The sequence below is a fragment of the Trachemys scripta genome, chromosome 8 (assembly GCF_013100865.1).
Source record: "Trachemys scripta elegans isolate TJP31775 chromosome 8, CAS_Tse_1.0, whole genome shotgun sequence".
Lineage (NCBI taxonomy): Eukaryota > Metazoa > Chordata > Testudines > Emydidae > Trachemys > Trachemys scripta.
The window spans coordinates 18,506,723-18,532,194 of NC_048305.1; the positions used below are offsets into that span (position 1 = coordinate 18,506,723).

Consider the following 25,472-nt stretch of genomic DNA (forward strand, 5'->3'; position numbering starts at 1 on the left):
TTGAGCTGGTTCTGGATCAACTGCAACCTCTGGTGAAATGTTGTTACAAATCCATATGCATTTCACAGTTGTCACCACGCAGTCCAGCTTGACTACTCAGAACTTTAGGGCAGCAGCAGCAGTAGAACTCTTGAGCCCAAAATAAGCTCTCCAGTCCCCTACTCTATGACCTAATGGGGAATTTCCATTAGCTGATCACAGTAAAGAGCATTTGTGACACATAGTTGAGCAGTTCTGATTTCACCCAACAGAGGGCAGTTGAACACATACATAACCAATCTCGCAGCAAAACGTTCCGTTCATCAAAAAAAAATTGCAACAATCAACAACACTGAAATTGGCTAGAGAAGGCTGAATTATTCATTCTAAATAATTTAGACAATTAATTTGGCATTTTTCTTTGAATACTTTATCATGAATACATTTTTCACTCTTCATCCAGTTCTATAGATTTTTGAATAGCATCCAGCGAATAATTTGACACATTTTCCCCTTGAGTTGTCAAATAGATGGTTCACAAATACATTTTTCCATTCTTCCATCAGCTAGGAAGGTGATGAAGACATAGTTGTAATTTTGACCTTGCTGTCCTTTGATCTTTTCCTCTCCGTTTTAATACTGAGATAACAAGCATGTCCATTCTTTGCTTCCCTGCTGCTCTTATCATTTTACAAAGGGTACCTATGACTCATAAATAAGGCTAAGATTTTGTCACAGATATTTTTAGTAAAAGTCAGGGACAGGTCTCTGGCAATAAAGAAAATTCACGACGCTGTGACCTGTCCCTGACTTTTACTAAAAATATCTGTGACAAAATGGGGATCTGTGGGTCCCCACACCGCCTGCAGGCGGGGTAGGTGCACAGCAGCTAGGATCTCTGGGGGTCCACCACATATGGTGCTAAGATGCCACCAGTGATCTACAGTGATTACTGATGGTAGAAATAGAAGTGGAGGTTGTGATTTTATTCTTGCTAGGTTCAAAAAGGTTCACCTAACCTTTGGTGTTTCCCCTTCACTATGCTGGATGTTTTCATGGCATTGGCTGGGTCATTCTTCATACACTCTGTTCAACAGGATTACTGCTACGTCAGGGATTGGCAACCTTTGCCATGCAGCCCACCAGGGAAAGCCGCTAGCGGGCCGGGATGGTTTGTTTACCTGCAGCGTCCGCAGGATCGGCCGATCGCAGCTCCCCACTGGCCACGGTTTGCCATCCCCGGCCAATGGGAGCTGCTGGAAGTGGCGTGGACTGAGGGATGTGCTGGCCGCCGCATCCTGCAACCCCTGTTGGCCTGGAACGGTGAACCGCGGCCAGTGGGGGCTGCGATCGGCTGAATCTGCGGACATGGCAGGTAAACAAACCGTTCCGGCCCGCCAGTGGCTTTCCCTGACGGGCTGCATGCCAAAGGTTGCCGATCCCTGTGCTACGTTGTCACCCAATCATAAGTAATGGAGATAGAAAAGATGGAAACTGGACCATTCATTTCATTTACTTGCCATTGTATGGTTGTGCCCTACATTTTCTTCAGATTTAGTCTGCCCAACACTTCCTAGGCCATTGGTGGCAGCTCTTTACAAGTTTGGTGTTTAGAATGGCCATTGCTTGACATTCTTGTCTTTCTCCTGTGCACAGGGACATCAGAGGAGGGGAAGGGATTGGCAGGAGGTGCTAGTCGGGGGTTATACATTTTTCTTTTTTTGAATCATATATATACCCCCAATGTGAATGGCTTTGATTAGCTAGTGATTGTCCCTTTGCTGGGCTCCATTTAAATGGCTACAACCTTCACCTGATACTATAAAAATGGGAAAAAACTGTCTATATTAGCCAACAAAGGAGTCTTTTTGGGCAGCTTATATGTACCTCTTCCACAGACACAAAATGGATGGCTGGCCTCAATTTGCCCATAAGTATCTTCTTCGTGTCTCCTTCTCTTAAGACTCAAAAGAAAATATATGGCCCTTTTGACAAGCACGTATTCTCCACCAAGGGCTCTCAGTGGCATGTGGTGTTTTAAAAATACATCTGCACACACAAAGAACAAAAATAAATCTGGCCATTAACTGCTCTTCCTTGGCATATCTCGCAGTCATTAATGTGCCTCAGACATGCACATAATGAATAAATGACTTGACGGCAAATAAATGCCCTTTAACTGGTGTCTCCGAGAGTGCTGCTTGTTCACAGAAGAACACAAGAGAAATGGCCTTGTTGACCAGAAAGTGCACCCCGTTGCCCTAGGGGAGATGAGAGGGTTAGTTGCCTCTGTGGCTTTTTGTGTCTCGAAGCATTAAACAGAAAAAAGAACCACACGCTCTTTTATATATGGTAGCTCCTTTTGGATTAAAGCCATGTTGAAACATTTTACAAAGCAGTTATATGCTGGCAGTCAGTGGCTACAATAAAAAAGAGAGGCCACCATGTGCTCAGTAATGACTCAGGCTAGATTTGGGTGTAGAAAGGTTGGGCTAGGAAGCAAGGATGCATTACGCTATATGTTAAAAGTAAGTTCACTTCCAAATGGATGGTTGTCAGAGAGGGAGTAAAAAGCACTGCAGTTTAACATTTGGTAACATCTCTAGTACTAAGAGCAAAGAGGCTGGGAATCAATAGACTTGTATTCTATTCTCAATTCTGCCAATGGCTTGCTGTGTGTGCTTGGGCCACTCAGTTTACTCCTCTGTGTCCCCATTATAACAGGGAAAATATTATGTACCATGCTTTGTAAAATGAGGTGAGATCCTCCGATAAAGCTATGTAAGTTCAAGGTATTACTATCTCATCCTTTAAGAGTACAGCACCTACCCTTAGTACAGCCCTAATACTGTGACACCACTGGGTATGACCCCGTAAGTATGCGCTTCTGTGTTCATCAGATGACTAATACTGAGAGACTAACCCTTCCCCCTTTTCGCTCTCTCTCACAGGCTGTTGTTAGTGTTCTTTGTTAAGGCCTTTTCTTAAACTGAGCTTTTGAAAACATTGTTTGCAAAAATAAACCTGTTGCTCAGGGCTCTTCCCTTTTCTCCATGAGAAATAAGGAAGTCCTCCAGGGCAGGGGCCAAACCCAAGAGAATTTTATGAAAGCCTCAAAATTAGAGCTGGTCAAAACAGAATTTCCATTCTATAGGAAATGCCTACATTTTGAAATTTCCTTTTTGGTCCCAAATCAGAACAAGAAGTAGAAATTTCCCACAAAAAAGAAATTTCCCCAGATTTTTGTTTTCTATATATTAAAACGTCCTTAACCAAAGGTTTCGTTTTTGATAAGGGTGAAGCACTTCATTTTGACTTTAGCATTGTGGCCAATATAAAATATAATATATTAAACGTCATAAAACTAGAGTCTAAATGAAGCACTTTGACCTTATCAGAACAAACACTTTGGTGACATTTTCATCAAAATTTTGACTTATCACTACATACCCACCAAAAGTTTCAATTTCTGAAATCTCTATTTTCCTGCTGAAAACTCCCGTCTGAATTTTTTCAACCAGCTCTATTCTAAATTCCTGCTATCTAGATTTTGGATCCAGTTTTCTTTGGCTGGGTCTTATGGTTGGGTAAAAGTCACAGTGAATGCCAGATGGTATCACGTGGGCTCAAGGAAACACAGAACCCTAACAAAGTTGAGTGGATTTTGTTATGACGATGCATTAACTTATTTCTTAGATTTGGGCTGAACATGTCACTTCCCTAGGATCACTGTCAGAGCTAAAAGGAGGAAACGACGGGCATGTTGACTAACTTTCCCCACTTTTGCTTCCTGAGGTTTTGACTTGCACCTGACCCAGCCACCTGTGAAATGTACTTATACCCTTTGTGGATGATCAAAATGAGCTGGAGGACGCTGGGCCCATTTAATAACATGGATTGTTGTGCCGAACATCATGATGGCAAACTGCAAATAATGCTCAAACATGCTTAGGGTCACACTCAGCCTTGCCAGTGATGACTGTTCTATCTTGAATGGCCGGTTTTCAGGGAAAGTTATTGAGGTGGTGATGACGTGGTGCCTTTCTACATTTGGATTCCATAGATTTCTCTAGGTTTGGGCTGGTATTGGACTGAGGGTGCTGATGCAAATACTGATTTTCTCCTTCTAGTGATGGACAAGGGTAATGTGTATATCATGATTCTACTAGTTTTTTATACCAATGTGCTTGATACTGTGAGGCCTAAGGGGGAAAAAATAGATTCTGATGGAGTCAGAGGATTTGAGGAGGAGGCCAGTTTCAGCTCTTCTGTGTGAAGGAATATAATATCAACAGCACAAAACACATCTCACAGTTCAGCATGATGGTCAATCCCTACTCCAGAGTATTTAGAGGGTATTAGCTCACTGAAGGTATTAACCCTTTTCTTCAACAGTGAAAGATATAACATGACACAATATAATTAGGCATGATGTGTATATTCTTTCCTGATATGTATATTTGAAGGCACCCAAAATTTTAAGGAAAATAATTTGCTTTAATTCTGCCTCCTTCTAATGTTTCTATGTGAGAAGGTAACAAAGCAAAGAAGGTAACAAAGCAAAGAAGGCAGGGGAATGGGAGAGAGAACAGCTCAGTAAATTGCACTGATGTCTGAACCAAGGGACAATAGGACAGAAATGCAAGCACTGGGCACCAAAGAATCGATGTTCTCATTAAACACTTGGTGACCTTATTTTTTTTCCGTTCAAGGTTTAAGCCTTTCTTCTTTTTCTGCACTGGAAAAAAGGATGTTAGCAGAGAAATCAAAGTGAAAGTATTTCCTAATGGAAATTAGATCAATGTTGCACTGCTAACAAAATTTCTGCACCCTGTTGTATTTTCCTGTGTAACACAATGGTAAATCTACCCAGATTTGGAATGAGCCAGTCCTAGTATTTCAGAAGCAGAAAATTATTGTACACATGAAACTGTAACTCCATTTTCTGATTAATTGTACAAAAGGTACAAACTTCCAGGAGGAGTATTGCTTAGGGTAAGTCAGCACCTTAACCAGTCTGATGATGAATGCATTAGAAATTCTTAAGGTAGACAGGCAATTAGATAAACATTTCCCATGCTCGTTGATCTATAGTCTATTACAGTGGAACCTTCTTGTTTTATTTTCACCGCTGGCATATAATTGTGCAGCTGTACTGAAGTCAGGAGTGCTACCCGAATCTACACCATCAAAGAATTTGGCCCTACACATTACATAAATCCCCACCTCAAATTTATGGTTATATATTTATTTGGGCTCTAAGTACTATGTATATAAAATAAACACCTCCCCAGCATGTAATATTCCACTAGTAACAGAAAGGCTCTTCTTGGAACCAATGCCTCAAATACAAATATATCATGAAGACAATGGGGTTTTATCTGGAACTCTGGAAAACTGGTGGGCAGAAGTGTTAAATTCATGGGGGTCAGTGAGCTTATTTTCGTCGGTCCATATGTTCGGAGTTTCAATTTGATTGTCAGGTTGAATGAACCGACAATCCAAAGCAAAACTCAATCTAAATTGCCAAATCTCACCTGGATTTGCGTTCAACCTCTAGGTGCTACACATGTGCTCTGCCTTATAATGTTTGCCTTTAGCCTGTCAGAACGTTGGGACAAAGAACTATTAACTGGTTTGGCACTGATCTTCCACCGTAAGGTGCAATAAAGTGATTAATGGATATAATGAATAAAACCATGATCTTTCATAATTTCAGCATGAAGCCATAAATCAGTCCCCCAAGGTCACCCCAGAATCAGCCCATTGTCACTCTAAAGATCTGCAAACATTTTGGCAAATCTGTTCTGCATTTTGATTTTGACAGGGAATTAAAAGGAGATTATACCCAGAACCCGGCAAGTTCCATGAGTTTACAGATTACATACATTTTACTCACCTAATGCTGAAATACAGATCTTCAGTACGTATATCTTCACAACCTCTCACCCCAACATGCAAAATCTTAATTAGCCTCAGGTTCAGGTTATTAATTATTATTATTGCAACAGTTCTGTGCTTGAGATGCTTTAATGTTCCTTCAAATTCACAACTTCCTGTAGTCTAATTTCTTACTAGGTTCACAGCTCAGTTTAAAGAAGACAGTTTCATATACAATTTCCCTGCCACAGACCTACTACACATGCCAAGATTACCATTGGCTCCTGCACTAAAATTTGAACACAAAATTTCCAAGTTGCTTCTAGCTCCATGGAAACTGTCAAAAGAAGGCAGAAGCATTATTGTTACTAGCAGCAACTCAGTAAGGATCTGTTAAACCAATACTCCAGTAGTCTCTGGGGACAAAACAGCAGCCAAAATGTTATCTGCATCTTTTCAGAGGGCATGTTACACAGGTCCCTTCCTCCACCTGGCAGTTATAGTAGCATTAGATACATTGAGAAGTGGACTACAGTTATTCAACATATAGAAATGTGAATTGGTTACAAAAAAAGGAAATAAAAAGTTTCCTGACTCCATGTGTGAAATCACGTTGGGCCAGATTTTCAATGGAAGTTAGGCACAGTTGCTTAGGTACTACTGAAAAGCCCAGGAGGTGCCTATCTGCATCTTTAGGCACCTAGATAACTTTGAAAAGCTGTCCCTTCACTTCTCTGGCCCCGATTCCTCATGTGTATAATAGAAGCACATGTTCCTCTTTACAGAGTATTTAGATGCTTCCTTAGTTGAAGTGCTGTTCTAATCTGAAATATGACTATAACAATGGCATAGTAAGGCTCCATGATTTTTTGTCTTTTTTGACTACATGTTAAGTGTGCTCACCTTACAAATGAGGGTGGGTTTTTTAACTGCCAGCCCTGCAAACCCAACCTAGGCTTTGAGAGTCAAGCGGGTGTCTTTCCTTATCAAGGATCGTCACAAATAATCCAGGTAAATGCTGCCTTCATGCACACTTGTGTAACCCTGTTGAGGACAGTGGGTTTGGACAGTGGATTTGCTCTTAGGAAGCAATCCCTTTCCTGCATCCCTTTCTCACATACATAATCCTTGCTTGTGTCAGCAGTCCCATTGACCTCATTGGAACAATTTACCAAGGCTTATGGTGGATTCTCCGTCACTGGCCATTTTGAAATCACAATTGGATTTTTCCCCCTAAAAGAGAGGCTCTGGTTCAAACAGGAATGATTTCAGGGAAGTTCTGTGGCCCGTGTTAGGCAGGACGTCAGCCTAGATGATCACAGTGGTCATTTCTGGCCTTAGAATCTATTCGTCTAACTCACTATGACTCCTCTCATGGGTAAGGTTTGCAAGATTGGCCCCAGAGTCCCTTTTTATAGTTGAACCACATCTTGTTTTTCAGCCTCTTTGACTGAAAGGTGTTATAGAAGCATGTGAATAATTGTTAGGCTAACCCCAAATAAGACAGGATGTTGGCTGGAACTTATCCATTGCTGTGAAACAAAAACGCAAAGGAAAAAATATGTTCCAGCTTTTTGTAATAAAAAAATGACAGGCCTGCTTGGCTCTACCCACTGCTGTAAGTCAGTTTCATTAGAACTAAAATACACAGTAAAAATGTAGTCATCACACTGAGGTTCTTTAGAGTTAATGGGACTAATCTAACCAACCAGCAAGAGAGCTCAGTGCTGCTTCAGCAGAGCACATCCATCATGTGGTGAGTTTATTGATCTGCCTTCCTCGCTGATTCACAGGCCTCAAGTAAACATTGATTAGTTTATTTTATAAAGAATTTTGGATAATATTTGCAAATTTTTTAGGTTAGTCTTTCTAAAATTCTCCAATCAAGGCCCGGTTTGTCCAGCCGGGATTAGGACAGGACGGGGACTCTCTCATGTGGTCCTCCCTGTTTCTGGTGGGTGGGCTCATGGAGGAGGAGTGGTCAGGGCATGGGTGGGACCAGGTGGATGCACATCACCCTTATTCTGGGCCTGTGGAAATGTGTTAGAAAAGAACTACAGCTGCTGACTGTATTATCCACCCTGTGTAGCCTCCCATGGAGGTCCTGGGGGCAGCAGAAACCAGAGGAGTCTCTGGAGCTGTGTTGTCAGGAAGGTGGTAGTGGTGGGGGGTTATTGGGGGCCATAGTCATGGTGGAGGCACAGAACACTCATGAATGTGGCCCTAGCATCCTATGGATCTCCTGGGACCACCAAGTTTATGGACAACCTTGATGACAGGGCAACCTTCTTCAAGAGAATCTTTGGAGTGATTTTCTCCTCTAACATCTCCTCCCATGGGTTTTACCATGGGACTGGATGATCTGGTCGATGTTATTCCAGTCACCCAGCTGACATCACCCTGGCCTGGAAAATGTGGGGGCCACCATCTGGAGTGTCACAAACATGGCAGAAATACCGCAATTAGTTTCAAGAAGACTATGCAAATGAGAAGTAGTGCTGGCTTAGAAATCACTCTGTCTTGCATAACTACTGTTGAAGGTGCACTCTTAGCTTATCAAGACACTGTACTTGGGAAGACACTTGAACTTAATTGGGCTGTTCTTGACATTAGGGTTCCACATATTTCTCTCTTGTGTGCCAAGCTCTAGCGACAGCACTGTTCCATGCAAAAGGGACTTTCTGCTCCTGGATCTCCCCCTTCCCACATGGAAAGGAGCATCCAATACTGCTGGCTCTAAAAAGCGCTTCACACAGAGAGAGATGGAAAGCCAGGAGTAGGCTGGGGAGAGGGCTGTGGGGATGTACATTATCCACACCCCTGCACTCAGCAGAACAACTGTAGGAAAGTTAATACATCCAGAGTATGTTCCTGCAAAGACTGCTCTGTGCTGTAGCATCCCCATAAATAGGGTTTCCAAGGGCAAGCAAGAGTTGGGTCAGATTCTGAGGGGGCCCAGAACTAATGTGGAGGACGCTGTATGGACAGCCAAAGGGATCCACTAGATCTGTGGTATGGAACCCCTGGTTTCATCCATGGGGAAGGGGGAACAAGCCCCGTATCCCTGATGAAAAGATGCAGTGGAATCTCCACAAAGGTGACATCATGGAGTTTATTGGCCCATATGCGGAGTGCACTCTGGCCCGATGGTCATTAATTACTATGTCATATAGCGCATGTCAGCCGGTCCCTTTCCCAATCTGCTCTGAAGCAAACATGCACATTGCCAAGTCACTGACTTAACCCCTTCCGGGGTTTTGGCTTTATTAATGAAGAAACGAACAAAACGATAACAGAACTAACGTTCAGCTCAAGCCTTAGTGGGCATGTACACTCTTACTTTGACTACTTCTGATTTTGATAGATATGCTATGGTAGGAATAGCCTAACCCAGGGGAGGGCAAACTTTTTGGCCTGAGGGCCGCATCGGGTTTCGTAAATTGTATGGAGGGCCGGTTAGGGGAGGGGGTTGTGGCCCGGCCCCCACTTCCTATCTGCCCCCCCCAGGACTCCTGCCCCATCCAACCCCCCGTTCCCTGACGGCCCCCCCGGGATCCCTGCCCCATCCACACACACCCCGCTCCCTGTCCCCTGACTGCCCCCGACCCCTGCCACCCCATCCAACCCCTCCTCTCATTCCTGACAGCCCCCTGGAACCGCTGCCCCATCCAACCCCCCCTTCTTCCTGTCCACTGGCTGCCCCCGGAACCCCTGTCCCTGAGTGCCCCCTGCTGCCCCATCCAACCCCCCCTCCTTCCTGATTGCCCCCCCCCAGGAACCCTGCTCCCATTCAACCCCCTGTTCCTCCCTTGACCATCCCGACCACTATCCACATCCCCACCCCCTGACCACCACCCCGAACTCCCCTGCCCTCTAGCCAACCCCCCTGCTCCTGCCCCCTTACTGCACTGCTTGGAGCACCGGTGGCTGGCGGCGCTACAGCCGCACTGCCCGGCTGGAGCCGGACCATGCTGCCGCCACCATGCAGCACAGAACACCAGGTCAGGCCCCGGCTCTGCAGCGGCGCTGCCCCAGGAGCTCACAGCCCCACTGCCCAGAGCATTGTGCTGGTGGTGGAGCGAGCTGAGGCTGTGGAGGAGGGGAAACAGTGGGGGAGGAACCGGAGGCAAGCCTCCCGGGCCAGAAGCTCAGGGGCCGGGCCAGACGATCCCGCGGGCCGTAGTTTGCTGACCTCTGGCCTAACCTGAGACAATCATTGTGAACACTGGAAGGAACAGATTCAATAGAAACGGTCAAATTATATGTTGCGAACACATTATTTATTGGATTCGGTCTTTTTTTCTGTTCTTGAATTGCTGTGATTTGTACTCATTTCTTTGTTATTTAATTGTTTAGGGAATACTTTTTTTTGAAACACCTACAGACAGCTCACTGAAAAAGACCTCCACCAAATATTTGATAGTAGGGAGTCTTTACTCAACTAAGGGACTTGTACAATTTCATTGTCCAACCAGAGAAAAATCCGGTGCCACTTTATGCAATCCTTACTCTCAATTGCACTGATCTGGTGAGTAAGAACCACACAATTTGGATGTCAAAGAATAAATAAATAATATAAACTGGTACATGAAGTGGTTTTACAAATCATTTATCCTTAACAGCATGTAGTGTTATTTACAAAATAGGTAAAGACATGTAGATGATAACAATATATGATTTGTATTAGTCTTCAGGAGCAGCTTATAAACACATTTCAGGTCAAATGCTCAGTTGGCATAAATCAGCATAGCCATGGAACAACACTTATTTATTCCTGCTGAGAATCTGGTCCATACATGTCATGACAAAGCATCTAAAATCAGATTTTAAAAAGCATTCAAGACAAAGTTTGCATGTGCCCATAATTTCTTGCTAGCTGCATCAGAAGCAAGAACTCCCTTTCCCTTCTCCCACATATCTACAGAAGAATTTAAATAGGAACAAAGCTTATGTACATCAATCTATACCAATATCCAAAGAAGATATTTACACCCTCATTGAGTTCCCTGTAGTAATACAGGCCACCACACAGATCACAGATGCTGACCTTATATTCCAAGACAGAGGCAACATGTAGGTCATGCTGTGACCTACAAAAAATATATGAAACCGTGCAAAAGGGAACTGCTCACAAAGAAGCCCGTGAATGTGGCACGAATGTCACTGGGTCAGTAAAGCTAACCAGTGAAACTGGACGGGTGTCTACTTACTGTTCAGTTGCACCAGTGAAGTGCTTATTAGCCATTCTTTTAAATGAAATTGTACGGTTAAAGAGTTTTCCAGCTTAACTAATTAATGCAATCACTCTTTTAGCTATAAATTGCTGAACACTGTCTGCAAATTTAGCTGTTCCTATCTATGTTTAAAATTAGTTCCAGACTAATAAAAATAATTTTACACTGAGGCTTTTATTATTTAGTGGAATTATATATTTTCTCCTATTAAAAAAGGAAGCATGAAAAATATGGCAGATTTTACTGTCTGATCATGCAAAAATAACAATTCAGTTTGTCTCTGATCAATGCCAGAGGCAGAAAACATCAGTACAACAGCAGTTCAAATATAAAATGAGTGACTTGTCTATGCATGACATAAAAGTATGGTAACCTAGGAACAAAACATATGTTCCTAGCAGGGCTACCCAGAGGATTCAGGGGGCCTGGGGCAAAGCAATTTTGGGGGCCCCTTCCATAAAAAAAAGTTGCAATATTATAGAATACTATATTCTCGTGGAGGCCCCTATGGGGTCCGGGGCCTCGGGCAAATTGCCCCACTTGCCACTCCCTCTGGGTGGCCCTGGTTTCTAGATCACAGAAATAATAGACTGATAGCAGACAAATAGCTTTCTAGGTTCTTATATGACCCTCATCACTCTAAAACAAATACATGCATAACAATAATAAAATAAAGTAATGATTATAATAATAATTTCTACCTAACACCTGTGATCCTAGGACCTCTAAGGATTTTACAAATAATAGTTAAGACTTACAGAGATGAATCTGGGAAGTAATATTATATCCATTTTAAAGAAAAGCGATTCCGTGAATTTTAGCAAATCAGTAGCAGAGTAGGGATGAAAACAAGGAGTCCTGTCTCCCAGTATTATTGCTTAGTGCTAATTAATACCAACAGTACTAGTTCAGAACATGGATCCAATATGTTCCAGGCACAAAGCATTCAATTGTAGCCTGGTGTTAAATTATTTATTTTACTGTCTTGCAATTTTATTTATGCATTCTTATTACTCTGCGTCATAGTAGCTTTAGCCCTTCTTTCTTACATGTGAGGCCCGATTCTGCAACCATTGCTCATATGAGTAGCTTTTACCTCACCTTAATACTACCAGAAGAGCTTTCCCAACATTTGTGGAGTTTGATTCAGCATATTTTTATCCAAATCTTTAGGCCGGACTTTGCTCTCAACCCAGTGTAAACCAGGCATAACTCTATTGCAGTGAATGGAGGTACACTATAGTAAAACTGAGGCAAGTCAGAAAATAAGCCTGCCTCCACTATGTCAGAAAGTTAGCAACCGCAGCGTCTTCAGAACCAGACTATGCAGCTGCAAAGTTTAACTGAGGAAGAGATGAAAGCACAAAGTGTGGTAAAAACTTTCAAACAAAAATGTCACAAGTACAGTCATTTAATCAAAAGAACTTGAAGCTTTTACGATTCAAGCTAAGTTTAACTTTTCACTTATTTTGTTCACTCATTATGATTTCTGATTTGTCTCTAAACAAAGCTGAGATTCTCATGCAACTATTCACAGACGTTTTTCCCCTTTAGAGTTTCACTTTCCAGGGTGACAATAAGACATCTTTCTTGAGCCCAGTCCATGTAACGTAAGGCATAACCCTTTACCCTAGATGTTCAAGGAAATCATAGTAAACATAATTTCACTAGTGTTCAAAATGAAGATTGAGAAATGAAGCATGGATACTAAACAGAAATTAGAACATATTAGCTGATTTGGGGAAACGAAAGCTACCAAGTCAGGCAGACTGAAAATGGAAAGCAATGTGCATTTTACCCTTAGTTATTCAAAATATTTAATTGCTCTTGGCCAGCAATTTTATTTTCTATAAAATGAACTAAAAACAATTTTGTAAATGATAAATTTAGGAAAGAACTTGCATAATGCAACGTCTGTCCTTTCCAAAGGATGTTCTCCAGTAAAGATGGATGAATTATTATTCCATTTAAAGTTATATTTGTAACAAAATTAGCCCTTTTTGGATTACCCAATTTTCATATATATTCATTATTTCTAAATATTTGACAAATAGTTTACAGGAATAATTTTCAGTTTCTGGATCATTCATTAATTTGTTCCTTTTATCCATGTGCCTGTTACCGGTTTATTCCCTTTTTTTTGTGATTGGTCACCTAAATGACATGGCTTTATTTCTGCTCCCAGATTGGATTACAATGATTTTCCATTATGATTTTTTAGATGAATGAAAAATCATTCTAAAAATTTATTAAATTTGAGGATTTGTGACGTTCTATCAATTCTTCATCAGCCAGCTAAACACTCACAGATAGACAAATATGATTCCACAAATTGTGGTGAACTGAACTCAATGTTTTTATTCATGAAGAGATTTGCACATCATCTTTTTTACTGTTCGACTATCCCAGCTGGTAGATAGATCAAGGTCCCAAATTGTATGCTTAATTCTGCACTATCCTTTGTGTCATCATTTAATCCTGCTTTGCATAGGTGTAAAAATACCACAGTTCTGATTTGGTAGCATTCAGTTTTGCCAACTCTTGTGATTTTATCATAAGGCTTGAGAAATTTGGTGTTTTTCTTAAAGACCCAGCTCCTGGAGGCAAGTGATTATGTAAGAATCTCAGCTTTAATTAAAAAATATACTATGTTTCTAGCCCTCGTGGATGTGGAGAAAAGTCAGAAAATGTGACCTGAGAGAGCATCCTCAGGAAATTGAAAGAATCCAAAATGAATTTTTCTGTTAATATCATGATTTTTAAGCCAATTTCATATTTTTGGGGTGCCTGAGAGATTTTTTTGGACAATTCTGACAATACTGAGCATTCCATCACCACTTTGCTCAGGTTTAAATGATGGCTAAAGGGACCCTGCCATGGAGAATCCAGCCATGAAGTTGTAAAAGATAAATATGTTAAAAACCAACATGGGGTCATATTTTCAGCTGGTATAAATTGATAGAGCGGTTACACCAGCCTGGGATGTGGCCCAATACCTTGATGGAAGGAATTCTGTTTTAAGTTCAATGAAAACAATTACAGTACTTTGTTTGGATTTAAACATTCTCCTGCTTGTCTTGAAACCCAAATATTGCAGAAGTATGCACATGAATCAGAATGTGAAAGTGAGCAGAAATCAAAGTAACATTGACAAGTCAGCTTGCATTGTGCAATTACACAATGGGTTACACAAAATCAACAGAAGGCACACATGTTAACAATGAAGCGAAGAGATGAACAAATAGATGGTTTCTGCAATTGACAGAAATATCTTCAGCCTTCCATTATTTGGTAAAAAAGAAGAAATTATCGTTTACATTCTCAAGCTACTTAGCTTTCATCTCTTTAGTTCTGCTCTTTATTGTACAAAAGAACTCTTACTGTACTGAACACTTATGAAGGAGATGTGTACCACATGTCTCATTGAAACAACAAGTATCAGATCTTTTATGTTAATCTCTTTTGGCCCTATGATCCCCTGCCAACTGCGTGTTGTGACTGGTAGCAAATAAAAATGAAGTCAATCAATAAAATGAATGCTAATATAGAAAATTATAACTAAAAGTAGGATGGAGGCACTGCGAGGAACCTTTAATATGGGCATTTGCTTTTCATTTGGATGCAATTATTTTATGATGCCAATTTAGATTAGATTCTACAAGATGGAGACTGACTTACAATGTCTAGCTTTTTTGCAACTCCTCCTGCTCTCTCATCTTGCTGGCTGTTCATGGCTGAACACCAGCAAGTCAAGACCATGTGAGAGGAAAGGGCATAATATTTAGTTCCACCATAGATAAAAGCATAAGAACATGGGGAGGGATAGCTCAGTGGTTTGAACATTGGCCTGCTAAACCCAGGGTTGTGAGTTCAATCTTTGAGAGGGCCATTTAGGGATCTGGGGCAAAAATCTGTCTGGGGATTGGTCCTAGTTTGGGCAGGAGGTTGGACTAGATGATCTCCTGAGGTCCCTTCTAACTCTGATATTCTATGATAACATAAGAATGGCCGTACTGGGTCAGACCAAAGGTCCATCTAGCCCAGTATCCTGTCTACCAACAGTGGCCAATGCCAGGTGCCCCAAAGGGAGTGAACCTAACAGGTAATGATCAAGTGATCTCTCTCCAGCCATCCATCTCTACCCTCTGACAAACAGAGGCTAGGGACACCATTCCTTACCCATCCTGGCTAATAGCCATTAATGGACTTAACCTCCATGAATTTATCCAGTTCTCTTTTAAACCCTGTTATAGTCCTAGCCTTCACAACCTCCTCAGGCAAGGAGTTCCACAAGTTGACTGTGCGCTGTGTGAAGAAAAACTTCCTTTTATTTGTTTTAAACCTGCTGCCCATTAAAAACATGTGCTAAAACTGTTTGTAAATAACATATGGGGTTATTGTGGCAGGTAAGCGGGACAGTCACCAACATACCAAGGCAAGGTACTACCAGTAGGTACTGGTGAGACCTCATCTGGAATATTGTGTGCAATTCTGGTCTCCCATGGTTAAGAAAGATGAATTCAAACTGGAAGAGGTGCAGAGAAGGACTCCTAGGAGGATCGGAGGAATGGAAAATGTACCTTAAGGGGAGGGATTTCAAGGAGCTTGGCTTGTTTAGCCTAACCAAACAAAGGCTGAGGGGAGATATGATTGCTCTCTATCAATACATCAGAGGGACACTTCCCAGGGAGGGAGAGGAGTTTATACAAGTTAAACGCCAATGCTGACACAAGAACATTGAAATTAGATGAAGTTAAATTAGCTGAAGGTTTCTAACCATCGGAGGAGTGAAGTTCGGGAACAGCCTTCCAAGAGATCAGTGGGGGCAAAAAACCTAACTTGTTTCAAGACTGAGCTCGATAAGGTTTATGGAGGGAATGGTATGAGGAGATTGCCTACAATGGCATGTGACCCATTTGGACCTGCTAGTAGCAAGTATCCCCAACAGCCAGAGATGACGCACTAGATGGGGAGGGCGCTGAGTTACAGAGAATTCTTTCCCAGGTATCTGCCTGGTGGGTCTTGCCCACATGCTCAGAGTTCAACTGATCACCATATTAGGGTTGGGAAGGAATTTTCCCCCCGTCAGATTGGCAGAGACCTAGGTGGTTTTTCACCTTCCTCTGCAGCATGGGTCACTTGCTGGTTTAAAATAGAATAACTGGTGGATTCTCTGTAACTTGAAGTATTTAAATCATGATTTGAGGACTTCAGAAAGTCAGCCAGAGGTTATGGGTTTATTACAGGAGGGCGTGGGTGAGGGTCTGTGGCCTGCAATGTACAAGAGGTCGGACTAAATGAACAAGATGGTCCTTTCTGGTCTTAAAGTCTCTGAGTCTATGAGCTAGGACTGGGGACATCCAGAGCTCACAAGCAGGAGCTGCTACAGCTTGAAGCAAAGAGCAAAGTCTCATTAACTGTGACTGTAAGAGACTATTGTCCTCAGTGGATCAAGCACAGTGGTGGACTTTTAGCACATGCTCACCAATGGGTTACATAGACTCGAGCAAAGTAGCTGAGGAAATGCAAAAGATGCACTGACCCAATGGAATTCCAGGAATTTGTTCACAGCATGAAAAAGACTCTCTGTCTCTGGGAGCACCAGGGCATCCATTGCTACATTTGCTAGTGAGTTCCTAGAAGGTGCACATCCCTATAAAAAGAACAGGAGTACTTGTGGCACCTTAGAGACTAACAAATTTATTAGAGCATAAGCTTTCGTGGACTACAGCCCACTTCTTCGGATGCATATACTCTTCCTGTATCTCTGAGGTGGCCAGCATTTATATGGGGTCTTTACCAGACTCTTCAGGGGTGTCTTGTACAATAATATCCCCAATATGCTAGGATCCAATCTCAACACACTTTAAGATGAAACACATTGAAATGATTGGATGTCACAAAGGGGCCATATTCTGTTCACAAGAGCAAAGCCTGAGTAAAGGGGCTTTTTCCAAGGCATCTACCTGCGTGATGAGTGTTTCCCCTTAACACACAACAAGGGACCAGTAGAACCTGGGATATGGCTGCTACTAACACGTATGGAAGAAGAGGAGGATGAAACCCACCGAGATGTGAATTTGCATCTTCCCTGTTCCCAGGTCGTACTTTCTCCATATGCCTGGCCTGCCCACATTCCACTCTCACAGCAGGGACTGGCAGAATTCCCATACATAGTATTTCTGCCTGGGCCTCATTGCAGCAGAAACATGAGATTTGAATTACAATTGGAGTCTTGAAAGCTAATGAAGAGAGGCCAAGATTTGTTTCAATGTTTATACAAGACAATGGTTGTGGGTTCAGATTATTCTGTTCCTTTGACAAGGGTATTAATCATTTCGGAATCAAGAGCAAATCTGGTCTTGCCTGCAAAGCTATATGACTGAAGTCCCATGTGCAAGGCCATGATTCACTGTGTCCTTCCCTCCTCCTCCTGCCAGTTGGGAGATGGGATTGTGAGGGTCAAGTCCAAGAATCCCGTGGGGAGAACAAGAAATGTGTCAAGAACTACTGTGTTTGGGGCGGGATTATGGGGAGCAGTGGCTCGAGATGGGCAGCTGGTGTTATTCCTCAGCAAGGGTGACTGTAAAGATGGAGATATCCTGATTCTCAAGTTATCCCCACAGAGCTCTCAGTCAACCTGAAGCCACTAGTACTCCACACCACGTGACACTGGAACGTAAGCAGTAAACATAGCATTAGCATTTCATCCTGTTCCTGGGGTTCCCATTGTCTGCAGGCCCTCTGCAGATGCAGGTTTGGCAGCATTGTTCAAACTGCACATGCAGTTTCACCTGGTTCACCTGCTAGACTGCAGCATTCCCCCAGGTGAACTAAGCAGAGTCAGTTTATGAATCATCCTCCGAAATTACATGTTTATGGGTTACCCTTAATAGCATACTCTGGACACATCACTCTACACTCAGTGTGTCACGGGAAGAATAATTTTCCAAATACTAGCCCCAGCTAGGGAGATTATCTTCAAGCAAATCAAACTAGATTCAAATCAAAATAAATTAAGATGGTTTTACCAACCCCCATGTCAGTATGTAAAACAACCGGTGAATACACAAGCTCTGTAACAGTTAGCACTTTTCTGTGCTTTCTGTGTTCAATCGCTCTATACGCATTAGCTGATTAGTTCTCCCAGTAAATTTGTCATTGTTATCTGCCCATTTCACAGGCAGCAGAGTTTATGAGATGTCCAAAGCCACAGATGGAGTTGGTGTCAGTTCAGGGATTAGAACTTCCTTTCTTACTAATTTCTATGCTTAAACCACTGGACCACATTGGTCCGCTAATAGGCTTGATTCTGCTCTCACTTACACTGATGTAAATCAGGAGTGACTCCATTATACTGGGAGTGAAACCAGTGTGAGATCACAGTTAGATCCATTGACTTCATTAGCGTTACACCTGATTTAAACCAGCGTTAGTAGGATCAGAATCTAGCCTATTATCTTTTTATGGTAAGAGGAGTGCTTTTATGCATTTGTAAAATGTGATATTAACTGGCACATAACAGGATAAAAGGAAAAGGATGGGTAGTAGAAACCAAAATCTGAAAATGACTCTGGCATCATTCTGTCAGTAGAGTTACACAGTGTTTCTCTGACTTGAATACCATGAGGTCAGTTATCCTTTGTAATAACAACGGGGAAATTATGCATCCACTTTCCAGCTGCATTAAAGTTTTGATAATAATAAAAGGTCAAGATGGTCCCACCATGCATTTATAAATGAGAATAGCCTGTTGTTTGTTATGCACAACCACATTCTAGTGCTGCACCTGTGTTATCTTCCCATTAAGTAGAGGCTGAAACAAAAGAGAGTAGGGTAACAGAAGACCTGTGTTTAAAAGCTTACTGAGCTAGAAATAATCACTGGAAACCGAAGGAAAATATCATCAGAGGACACTGAAAGATGCTGGGACAAATTCAGCCAAAGGCAGTTACCTATTATTTGTATTGTAATAGCACCTAGAGATCCCAGTTAGGGTTGTGCTGGGCACTGCACAAACAAGTGGACAAATTCAACTCCAAGGCCAGGGCCAGCCTCAACCAGTGTAGACCCTGGCAGAATGGCCAAGCCAGCAAGTCCAACAGGAGGGAGGTTACAGGGATGGAGAGTTCCAGAGGATCCAATTATAGGTGGTGGAGTTCCAAAAGTCAACAAGGCTGTCCTGGGAAAGGGCATGACCAGATGCACTGAGTCAGCAACTCCTCTCAGCCACCTCTGCTGGGGGGCTCCCACAAATTTCCCAACAGAGATGAAGTTGCCTGTTCCCATTGGAAACGCCTCCTGCTCTCCCCTGAGGGTGAATCTCCCAGAGGTGCAGACTGACCCCTTTTGAAAATGGGATTGATTCTGGCTCAGTGGGTGCAACGTCTATTGACTTAATTGCACCTGCTTGTGCCAGGGCTGAAGTTAGTCCCCAAATCCATTTATATGACACTCACATTTTAGTCCCACTGCCAAATCACGGCAAGCTACGTTACTATATACATATAAGTTCACCCACCCCATGTGTAAGCCTATTGAAGTCAATGGAATTACCATGGATTTCCACCAGCGTAACAGGAATCAGAATTTGGGCAGGCATGTAAATCATGTGAACATTTAGAGCACAGCTGCTTTTGGCCTGGCATTTGTACACTGGTGGAATGAACACAGAACAGCAGGCCTGAACAATGGGAATTTCGCCTGAGCCAGGATTGAAGGATCAAATCCAGTATTATTGGACAAAATAGACCCTACATGACACTGACATGCTTCCCAGAGTTCAAGTTGTGCATGGAGTGTACATCAAGGCAGAATCTGGCGCAATGAATGCAGGGCATTTAGAAAGGAGAATCTGACCTTTCCTGGTACAATGGTGCATGGGACACTTCTGAGTGCAAACCCATAGGTTTAAAAATATGGATTGACATTTCTTCTCCCAATTTCTTTATTTAAACTTTTAATATCTATACCTAGAGCTATCTATGCATCCATCCCCTGGCCATAAGGTATATGTTCAGTATCTTACATCCATTTATATTAATAGAAACAAATGAAGACAGGCACAAATTAGTAGTTAGTGCCATAAAACAGACCAAATGCATGATATAGGTCTATCCTAAGTGCCATAATGAAACCAAGGGACAATAATTCAGTAACTGAAGAATAAATCGTACACCACCCCAACTGGAATGTTTCTTCAGTTACTGGCAGTGAAAACAGCACATGTACTGTACATACAAAGACACGCAGCTCAATGTGTGAGTATATTTACACACACACACACACACACACCCCTCTTCCACAAAAACAAGATCTATATAGAAACATTTTTAAAAAGACTGTCTCAAAATGAAACCTCACACAAAGCCACGGCAAAACAAAATAGGTAAATCTGTGCTGCAAACAAAATTAATCAGAGTGGCTCCTTCTACGCTGCTCTTGGCTTAGCTGCACTTACTACCCCAAATGCTATTTCACTAAGGCCCAACCCCAGTATCTGGGAGTTACTGAGGATCAAACTAAGCCCTTTGAAAAAATATCTTCCTTTTTCTGATTAACAACCATCTTCAGTGCAGCCCATTTTGTAACAGCAAAGGAAAGAAATGACAAATAAAAAAAGGGAGCGGTGGGTGTTTAGAGCATGAGGTTAGCTAAGATGAATTCCTGGAACATTGTTTTACTAAGACTGCTCCTAATCAGCCCACCTCCTCCTCTCTCCATCTTTCTATATCTCCAGCTCTCTCACTCCATCCCTCCCATCTCTCCCTCTCTCCAGCCCCCATGCTCTCTCTAATAGCTCAGATGAAAGTCATTGTTTCACAAACATAATAAAGCTACTCAGAGCAACCAGATCAGAAAATGCATCATCAGCGTGAGAATAATAACCCTCCACCACAATAATTAATAACAGCAATAAAGGCAGTGCTGGCTCTGCTGCTCACCATGTTGAAACCAGGAGAAGATGCTGAAAGGCGAGGGATGTGCAAGCTGAATCCATTTTCCCTGTTACTGAGGCTGCTACAGAGCCCAACATCAGCAGCTGCTGGGATTCCCCCCCCCACTTCTCTGCTTGGTGATGCTGAGGATGTAAACCACCCGCCCACCCAGAGCAGCAGCAGCAGCACTAGCCAGCCACCTCCCTCCTAGGAGGAGGAGGGTGATGAGCTCACTGAGCGAGAACCTGGATTGCAGAAGGCACTGCTGCCTCCCCCTCCCTCCCTTGCTGCAGCGCTGAGCTCTCTCTAGGCTCCATGGCAACAGCCATAAAAGATGGAGGGAAAAGGAGGAGATGGGGGAGGGAAGAGCAGGGAAAGACTGAGGCTTATTCCCAGAAGCGGCTTCAGCCAAGGGAGAACCACTTCAGTGGCCATTACAGCTAATCAAAAGGGGCGAAGCTTGCCCTGGGCTAAGCAGGGTCCCCTGTGGACACTAAAGGTCCCATTTCAGAGAGCTTCCTTAGCTGAGTCTGCGGGGCTGGCAGGGGTGTGCGTGTCAAGAGCATGAATCCCACACATCAGGAGGGAACAGTGGGCATTTGCCTGCCCACAACAAGCTGTTCTGCATTGGGAAATGCAGGCGATGAGGGTGCAGCGGAGGAGGCCAGCGGGAAAACGCAGTCTTACAAAGGTCAAATGGAAGGACATGAAGAGTAGTGAGGAGCTGGCAATTTCATTAAGCAGATGAACAGAGCCACAGCTATTGAAACATACATAGCGAGAGACAACCTGTAAGACATCTAGTGTAACAAAGTCAGGCTGGACAGCTGCAAGAGGGTCTTCATAGTGTGACCCAGAAAGTGGGCGGGCACAAGCCCCCCACCACTATAGGACCCTCCCACGGCCTGTGGGGAGGATCCACAAGGTCTAGGAACTCAAATAATTATGGGGGACAACCAAAAATGTAACAGGGGCAGGTGTGAAGATCATAGGGTCAAACAAAGGGAACCTGAAGGGGACGCAGAGCAGAGAATCCCGGACAGCACCCACTGCTCCTCAAAGGTGTCAAGAGAGCCAGTGGACACTGCCCAGAGGAACTCTGCCCGGATACGTGAGCGAAGGCAGGAAAGGAAATAGGCCCCACGGTCACAGGAAACCCCCTCATCCAACCTTCTCTCACTGGTAAAAGGCAGGCAGCGCCACATGCCAAAAGCGGGGACCAGTACTATAGGCTGCTGGATCTTATTTATAACTAAGGATTTCTTAACAAAGACTCGTGGGTTCTCAACCCAGGTGACAACCCTCAGTGCTGTAGGGAGGGTTGCAAACAATTATCAGGGGGTCATGAGCACCCTGCCCTTCTTTATTGCTATGTGGGAGGGGAAATCACGAACCGGGAAACACTGAAAGCCACTATAGCACAATATTCAATATGACTAGTCTCAGACAGTGCGGTAAGAATATAGTAAGCGCAGTGTTTGTTGTCATTATCAGATTACGGTATTTTTTGGAAGCGGATATTAGTGCATATGGGATTGGGATGAAGGGAGCAGGGCTCTCAGCTGCTGTATCAGGTCCTGGGGTTCAGGGAGCTCACAGGTGGCTTAAAGGCAGTCTTTGCCCTCAGGCTTCCTGAAATGTCCTGTATGTTCCTGTAGTGGAGCAGCTGTCCCACTCCCTGAGAATTTAGGCTGCAGCAGGCAAGTGGGCCTGCGCAGACAAGGAGCCAATCAGAGGAGGGCTTAATGGGAGCCAATTGGGGCCCAGATTGGAGGCAGCCAATCAGGGCCAGGCTCAGACCTATAAAAAGGCTGCTCAGAGAGCAGAGCAGGTAGTCTGCCCATGGCCTTTGATAGGGGAAGGTCTGTCTTCAGAGCAGGGAGACCGGCACCGCGGACAGTGCAGTGCTGGCCAGGTTCAGGGAGTAGAGAGGAGCTCTAGCCTGAGGCCTGCCAGGCTGCAGGCCCTGAGGGGAAGGGCCTAGCGGGTGCAAGGAGCTGTAGGGGAAGCAGCCCAGGGAAGCGGACAGACGAGGGGAGAGAAGGAGGATAGCGAGGCTGCTGCTAGAGGATCCCTGGGTTGGGACCCAGAGTAGAGGGCGGGCCTGGGTCCCCCCCTTTCCCCCTTGCAGTACACCCAGCCATTGGCCGTAGGGGGCGGCAATTATAGACCACGCCAGATCCCTGACAGAAGGGATCAGACTTTGGGGTGTGTGGTTGATCATCGTGGCTGGAGCATAGAGACTGCTGATCAACCTAACTGTTTCATAATAGATACACATAAAGGGATTAAATTAAGGTTGAACAGACAGTGTTAATGCTGGCATTTCCTAATTTTAAGAGCTTGACTTTGCAACTTTAACATTTTTAATATAGTTTTTTGGGTGCAATATTTATTCAAGATCATATTCTGAATAGAGATTTTTTTCTATGTTTTTTCTTTAGTGACTACAGTGGTTGCTATTAAAAAGTGACTGTTTATGCACGTACCATATTATGGTATCTAAGACACCACCATTAGCTGTTGCCTGTTTTAAGCACAGACATATTTTACAGTAATTCAGCTATCACCAAAGGGTGTCTGTTGGTAAATACTGACTTTCTGATGGCGACCACTGCACTCTCACTATTCCAGGTCAGTCTCTACTTTTGAGCAACGGATTTTTTGACATCAAGTTATACAATATTCATTCATACACTGACTCTTGATACATTTACAAGATGTTTAACCAAGAATTCACAGACAAATAAGGGACACAATTAATTAAACATTAAATCAAGAGTAAGGGAGTGAGCATTAATGTCCAGCGTGCGGTTTTGTAATTCATCCATGAGCCAAGTGCACACTGATTGTTAACCCCTAGCTGTAAACCAGGGTTGGCAACGTTTGGCACGCGGTTCGCCAGGGTAAGCACCCTAGCGGGCCGGGCCAGTTTATTTATCTGCTGACGCAGCAGGTTCGGCCGATCGCGGCCCCCACTGGCCGCGGTTCACCGTCCCGGGCCAATGGGGGTGGCGGGAAGCTGCGGCCAGCACATCCCTCGCCCGCACCGCTTCCTACCCCCCCCATTGGCCCAGGACGGTGAACTGCGGCCAGTGGGGGCCGCGATCGGCCGAACCTGTCGAGTCAGCAGGTAAATAAACTGGCCCGGCCTGGTAGGGTGCTTACTCTGGTGAGCCGCATGCCAAACGTTGCCGACCCCTGCTGTAAACCAAAGAATCCTATAGCTAAAAGGACGGTGTCCAATTTCAGTGGAATTCAGAAATTAACTCAGTGGAATTATTCTGGATTTACACAGTGTAACAGAGTATATTTTGACCCAAGTACTATTGTTTTGAATAAAAGGTCTTGGGTGTAAAAAGTTGAGCTATAAAGACCCAGAGTACATTTTCAAGGAGTCCCATAGCATGGAGTCCATATGGCTAAACTACTAAAACATACTCCATCAAATTTTGCTGTGGAAAAAAGACATTGCCATACTTCAGGCCTGATTCTGCTCCTATTGAAGTCAAAGACAAAACTCCCATTGACTATCTTGGGAATCAGATCAGACACCATGACTGAAATCATACTAGCTGAAACTTGCATAATAAATTGCAAGTACAATTTGAACCCATCTGGTGCACACAACCAAAGATTTCTTTCATCCTGTTGTGGATTTTCAGTCCTAAGGTAACATTTTGCAGGACAGAACAGGAATTTGCTTTTTTTTAATTGTTATTTTTCTAAAGCAAAGGCTCATACTTCAGATTTTTACCTGAGAAACTAGGCTTTTGGTGGTTGCATACATAGCACTCACTATGTGTACTTCATAAAGTCATAATGGCAGGATGGGGAAGTTTATTTGCATCAAACTGGTTCAAGGGAATCCAGGGCTAAATTCTGACTTCTTGTATAAAGGGCCTATAATTAGTTGGACAGTTCTGCAGCCTTGAGGGTAGGACAGCTTCCACCAGAAAAGCTTGTTGGGTAGAGTGGGTAGTGGCTTCTGTCTCTGTCTTTATGTATGTCTCACGGTCCACATGGATCATTGCCAACCAATTCGCCTCACTATGATCCTTCTTAGAATAACCAGGATTTAGTGAATCCTGGTGCAAAAAACCTGTGACTCGGAGGTCATAAAAAGTTGCGTTTCTAGCTGTTGGCAGTAACAAGCTAGCTAAGAGAAGAACGGCATCTGCCACATTTACCAATATATAAAGGACAGCCAGGAACCCAAATTCTACCCTGCCTTTTACCCATTAATAACACTTAGCATTTGTATGGAGCTTAACTTTAAAGCCTTTGTATAGATTAATTCACATTAACTAACAACTTTCATAGCAACCATGGGGCAAAATCCCAGAGGCTGTAGTTTTGAGCAAAACTTTTTCTCCCAGAATACTTATCTGTTGAGGGCTTGATTAGGAGTATACTAGTGTAACCTCACCGATTTCAGTGC

General features: G+C 43.3%; 1 protein-coding gene across 1 annotated transcript in view; it reads right to left on the reverse strand.

Moving 5' to 3' along the window:
* Positions 1 to 21,171, reverse strand: part of JAKMIP2 (janus kinase and microtubule interacting protein 2) — a 109,848-nt gene extending 88,677 nt beyond the window's left edge. The window contains exon 1 of the mRNA XM_034779267.1: positions 21,038 to 21,171. The gene's annotated coding sequence lies outside the window, so the exon portion shown is untranslated. The remainder of the gene's footprint in view (positions 1 to 21,037) is intronic.
* Positions 21,172 to 25,472: the final 4,301 nt, after the last annotated feature.